Source organism: Corvus kubaryi, unplaced genomic scaffold (assembly GCF_017639235.1).
Source record: "Corvus kubaryi isolate FWS band 111438036 unplaced genomic scaffold, C.kubaryi_AGA036_p1.0 137, whole genome shotgun sequence".
Classification (NCBI taxonomy): Eukaryota; Metazoa; Chordata; class Aves; order Passeriformes; family Corvidae; genus Corvus; species Corvus kubaryi.
The window spans coordinates 20,262,278-20,268,277 of record NW_024580671.1 but is presented as its reverse complement, the minus strand read 5'-3'; the positions used below and the strand labels follow the sequence as shown (position 1 = coordinate 20,268,277).

At 36.3% G+C, this 6,000-nt stretch overlaps 1 protein-coding gene across 2 annotated transcripts in view; it reads right to left on the bottom strand.

Annotated features, from left to right (window-relative positions):
* KCND2 (potassium voltage-gated channel subfamily D member 2) overlaps window positions 1-6,000 on the bottom strand; it is a 263,571-nt gene that overhangs the window by 221,550 nt on the left and 36,021 nt on the right. The gene's annotated exons all lie outside the window — the stretch shown is intronic.

Genomic DNA, 6,000 nt, shown 5'->3' with positions numbered 1-6,000 from the left:
TTAACAGCTGATGGGGATGGTAATAGAATACACTGCAACCCAGGACAGGGGATTACACTTGGTCACATTTGAAAACTGATTCATTTTCAAAATATAATTCTTTAGTTTCTAGGAAGGACTAAGTACCTGAGAAGTTTGAAATGCTATAACAAAGGTTTTTCTGAATTGGGATTTAACAGACAAAACTAGATAATTACCATGAATGACAAAGGCTATTAAAAGTCACTTTTATGTCTGAGAAACAATGACTCTGTTGAATATTTCATTTCTAAAAGTTGAAGTTTTCATTTCTAAAAGATACCTTTATACACTTATGGGGATTTAAGAGACTTGTGATGGTGACTTCAAGGGAGCTAAAAGGAAAAAATCAGAAGGTGCTTTCATAGCTAATTCAATGGATCCACTAGTGAACTGTTAATTTATCCATGTATTTTGTTGTGGGATGTATGCCTGCAACCGTGTAAAAACATTTTTTTTTCCAAAATTATTTATTAAAAATGAACAAAATACTATGACTGTAACACTACAGGTTAAATATCTTATTCACACAAGAAATAATATCTTTATTTACATGTTCCAGAACCTCAATCTTTCAATAATCCCAGCAGAATTTCAAGAGCAGTGTTTTCAACAAAGGATTCACAGAGGCTATAAAAGAGTATTAATGCATAGGTTTTTCTAATCAAATTGAGGATGGCAACTTTAAAACAATTCTGCATAAGAAGATACAGTAAATCTCCAGTTTTAATAATTGCTTGTTTTCATAATTTACAGGCAATGACATCCAATGTTTTACATCACTATGTTAACACACACTCATGGCTGAATGTAGTTTAAGTTAAACTTAATTGCTCTTAACTAACTAGTTATTATGTTATGTCACATGATGTGGAGGAGGCTGGCACACTTAAATTTGACTTCGAAACACAAGACTTATATACAAGCAGCATGTTTAATTAAAAAAGCAGTATTTGTATCAAGGATTAACAGCTTTAGATGGAAACTGCATTTCCAGTTTGAACCCCCATATTTTCAATACAGACTTAATGCACTTATTTTAACATTAGCCTTAGTGTGAACTTCACACACTCTGCATTTTCTGCTGGGGTTGTTCCTCAGTTCAGCTGGCACTGTGGTTTACTTTATGGACTCTCTGAAGGTGATTCAGTTGTCTAAACCTAGGCAAGTAGTTCTGTGTAAGATGGCCTGGGGCATCTGATCCGTCCATCTGCTCTTCCAAAACACAGCCTCCTCCAGGTCTGTTAGCCCTGTGTGGAAGCCTTGGAAATTCCAGGGTGTCACACACACCAGTCAGTACACACCTGCCTCCAGAGAACTGAAAGGACATCTCTGTCCTCTGTCATGTCTTGTTGATTATGACAAAAATGCTTTAGTCAGTGCACATAAATGGGGTGCTTTTTTTTGGTATTATATTTGATGCAAAACAGGAAGGGGATAAAGGTACACCTCCCAGTTTATCTTGATGCAGAGTTGGGATATGGGAGATTCTGTAGCAGTAAATGTTCCAGAGTGCTATAGTAAAAAAGCAGTACTTCCAACCTTTTAAACAGAATTCAAGGAATAGAAAAAGGCAACTTAAAGTAGTCCTGAATCCTTACTGTTTATCCCATTTTGACAGATTCTTGCAGCGAAAATACTCTAAACCATAAAATATCTGCAATTAATGGTTTATTTTGTGCTAAATTGTTTAACTGTGGTGACTTTTTTACTGTTCCTCAGGCATTTTAGTAAATCAATCAATCAATCAATCAATAAAAAAATCTATCTATCTATCATCTATCACTTTTGCAAACTTATCAAGATAAACACGTATTGGGAGATAACTGCCTGAACAAATTTTAAAAATCCTTGATTCAACATATAATTACTATTGTTCAATGTATGGTACAAGGACAGGCTCATCAGATTTTAAACAGCTACTGATTATATTGTAAATGATATTTTTCCCTAGAATTACTGCTAAACCCAGATATTTGACTTGAAAGACCCCTCACATTCAGCTTCTCTCAAAAAAAGGGAATTTAGCACTGGTAAATTTATATGGATAAGTATGTTTGCAGTCAAATGAAAACTCATTCTTTAGGCATATTCAGCAACCTTTGTTATCCCTGAGCCAAACGTGATGACTACATTCAGTATTCAATGAGGCAAACACAGATGAGTTGAAAGAAGGGGCTACCAAGCTGGAGTTTTTATTCTGTGAACTTGAAGAGTGTTTCTGTAATGCCTAGAGCGTAGGCATTGCAGGGTAGGATTTGAATGACCATTTTCCTCGAAGTTCTTTGTTGTCCTAAAAGTGAATTTTCATGGTTTGTCTCTATGGGCAACATCAGCAAAGCTTTTGACCTTCTGTTGCAGAAGCAGAAAAAGAATTCTGGCAAGGCTTCTAAATTCATACATTTACTATATTTGCACACCTGAAGGACAGTAAGTGTGCGAAACACACCAGGAAAGGCATGGTTTGTCAGCAGAGGTTACTTTTATCTGTGCTGCTGTTCAGGCCTTAGCAGAGCAGTACTGTGGTGTATGACCAAAGCAGAGAAGCGACAGCAGTGTAAATCCTGATCATGAGCAATATGACAATGCATGAGTGCCACAGCTTCCACCGTACAGCAGGTCTGGCTAGTGGTTCTTACAAGCTCTGAATGTGAAGCAAATGCTGCACGTATCATTCACTGTCAATATGGAGCATAAAGCACTGTTGTTATTTTACTCAGTTCTGTACCTGGTGCAAGGGAAATAGAAAATCTGATTTAGTTCATCTGCTGAAGATGGAAAAATATGAGTTGACAGCCTGGCTTATACAGGGGATTTACATTATTCTAAAATTATATCAACATTCTTTGCATTTTTGTCATTACAGACATTAACAGCGTCCAGGGATTTTAATCTTTCAGGGACCAGTTTATGAAAGGACTTAACAAATGTAATTTGATTCTCATGCTGTTTTCTTGAAATTTGATTTTGGTTTTTTATTATGCTACAACAGCTCAGTGTTTATTAATTAGTGGACATATTGACAGATAAACTGAATCTTTAATTAAATTAAATACACTCAAGTATTTAACTTCCTGTAGGAATTACTGTGATATAAATTTACCAACTCTGTGATGAAAATAATGTAGCAAAAAAGACTATTGAATTTTCATGCTCAAACATACCAATTATAACACTATTAAAAGTATTTAAAGAAACACTCAAATTTGTAAAACCATTGAAAATTAATACAGGGAAGTGCAGTATTCCAGCTGTATAAGTAGGGCACAGCAAAGACAGGGAGGGAGGATTATTTTCCCCTGTGGACAAGACCAGAATCTACTGTCTTGCTTCATGTTACATATGTTTCACTTAGATGAGAATATAAAACTTCAGTGAAACTTACCAGATTTCATTACCTTTGTCAACTTTACTGGCAGCATAAAACTCTTTTCCTGATCAGAAACTGTTTTCATTATTTGCAAAGTATAATCCAATTCACTCAAATTTTTATTCAGTATGATAGATGTTTTAACAGACAGGTTTTCAATTTGCTATATTTTTTTCTGTTTTACTGATTCAAATATTTGCACGTTTTATATCATATGTACTATCACTACCACTATCATATGTAATGACATTTAAACTCTACAAGAAGTATTTCACTGCAAATAGCTTTTTGTATCTTACATTGGGTTTTTTCTAATTAGTAGGATTAGTACTAGTGCTAGATGTTTAACTGCTTGAAATACATTCATGCTTTTTAAGATTTCAGAATATAAAATCAAAAGTAAGCATGCAATGCTGTTTTGCATAATGCAATGTGTGCAAGTGTCTCTGTGTGTGAGAAGGAGATAGCATTATGAACAGGAGCTTTAACTTGAGCTAAGCTTGGGCCCTTGACCTTGGCCGCCTTCTTGGATGTTCCTGCTGTCAGACAAGGTTGCAGTACCTAAATAATCCAGCAGAAACTCCTACAAAGGATAGACCAGTAGAGGAAAACCACATCCTCTCTCTCATGCTATCCACTATGCTGTGATCAGAGGGCTTCTGTTCCATACTTAGTGAGTAGTTTTTTTCAAAGAAAAACAACCTACTAACAAAATTACGAACTTCCGCTGTTCATCTGAAAGGCACAGACTAATTTGTGGTTGAGCTGCAGTAGGTGGTGGCGGTAACTGGATTTTCATGGAAATAAATGATCACTTACTGTGGTTGAGTTCATAAAGAATTATAGGATTGACCTACTCAGTGGCCAAAATAACAGTTCAATAAGGCAAGATCAGCTTACTCCACAAATGCTTCAGAAATCATGTAAACATAAGCAAATGCATTATAGTTGGCTCTAAAACCAATAAAAAATAGCTCATGCACACTCTAACTACAGCGTGTTTCTAAAGATAAAAAATAACGAGCACAAACTACATTATTTTGTACCAAACCAGAACTGTTGCAGAAATACATGAAGGAGGCCACTGTACAGAACAGCTTTCCTTTCAGATCTTTCCATTGATAATGTCAGAAGGTTCCACTTAGCTTTGTTTAACCAGATGTCAATGAACAAAAAAACCCTTTTCATGGTCTGTTCTCCAGTGTAAAGCAATGAAATATTAATTAATACTACATTCAAATGGCTATTCAATTTGGAATAGTTCATTTTTTAAAGGCAGAAAAAGAGTAATTGAAATCTATGAGCAGGTGTTTCCCATGCCAAAAAATGTCTCACTTTCACTTACTTAAAAAGCTGGGAAATGCACATTTGTTTGGGAGAGACATTTATCCAGTGAAATCTTTAATTACATGCACCACAAAACAGGCACAAAATGCTGTCTCCTCAGACCTGTAACTTTAAGCCAGTGCAAAGCATGAACCGCCTAATTTCACCAAAGAGTAACAGTGACTATTTCGCTCTGTTGCATGACAGTTGGATATGAACAGCTACTCTCTGCTGTGAAGTGGAGGGATGCCACATGACCAGAGGCAAAGCTCTGCATTGTGTCAATGTCATTTCTGTTAGAGATCTTGTAGCCTGCCATCCAGAATGGAGTCGCACATTATGTACAATGGATAATATTTCTGACAATATACTCTGGATGGCCTTGAGCTGATTACCACTACTTCTTCAGAAAACAGTTGTTACTGAATTGTTTCCTTTCAATAGAGTTTGCCTGAGGAAAAATTGCAAGCGAGACTGGGTTGTTAGTGCTGGATATATCATAACTTTGTAATTGCCCTAGTTTGGTACTTGAAAACAATTCTTTGTCAATGACAGGAAACAGCTTGCATGTAGGTGCAATAATGGAAAGAGTAGAGCTGATCTAGATGAGCATCTTTAAGATTATCTCATGCTTACATGCTAAAACTTTATCTAGTTAGCAATAACAAACTCAGGTTAAAAGCAAAGGGTATTTCAGGACTGATGCTCAATCTTTCAAGCAGGGCTCTACACAACCCCCTTTCAGTATATTCTGACAGAATATTGCTGCTGATTCAGCAAGATGTTTGACTACAACACCCTACCTGAAAGGTGAGATACAGCAATCAGTACTGGTGTCCCACAATAATTCTATTGTCTGGTATCAATCACAGATCTTGCATTACAAGTCTTTCAAACAAGAGTTGAGTTTCAGAACTGACAGTGGAACTGTGTAGTGTGGGTATTCGGGACCATTTTAAACCCTGTGAAGATATGAGACAACAGGGTGATGAGGTGACATGATCATTTGCTGTGGAGCTCAATTACAAATCTAGCTCAAATTTCTAGAAGAGGAGGGGGTGTAAAGATCAGCTTCCATCAGTCACCTATGAACCAAATCCTTCCTTACACTTTCTGAGGTGTGCAGCTATTTGTCCTCACATTTCTTACTACTTGATCAGTAAGGTCAGCCAAGATGGTCATCCTGTCATACAGTTCTACAGAAGCAGCCATTTGTATACCTACATACCTGTTTTTATTATTTTTACAGTTACCACACTAGTAGAGATGAATTTTCACCTAACATT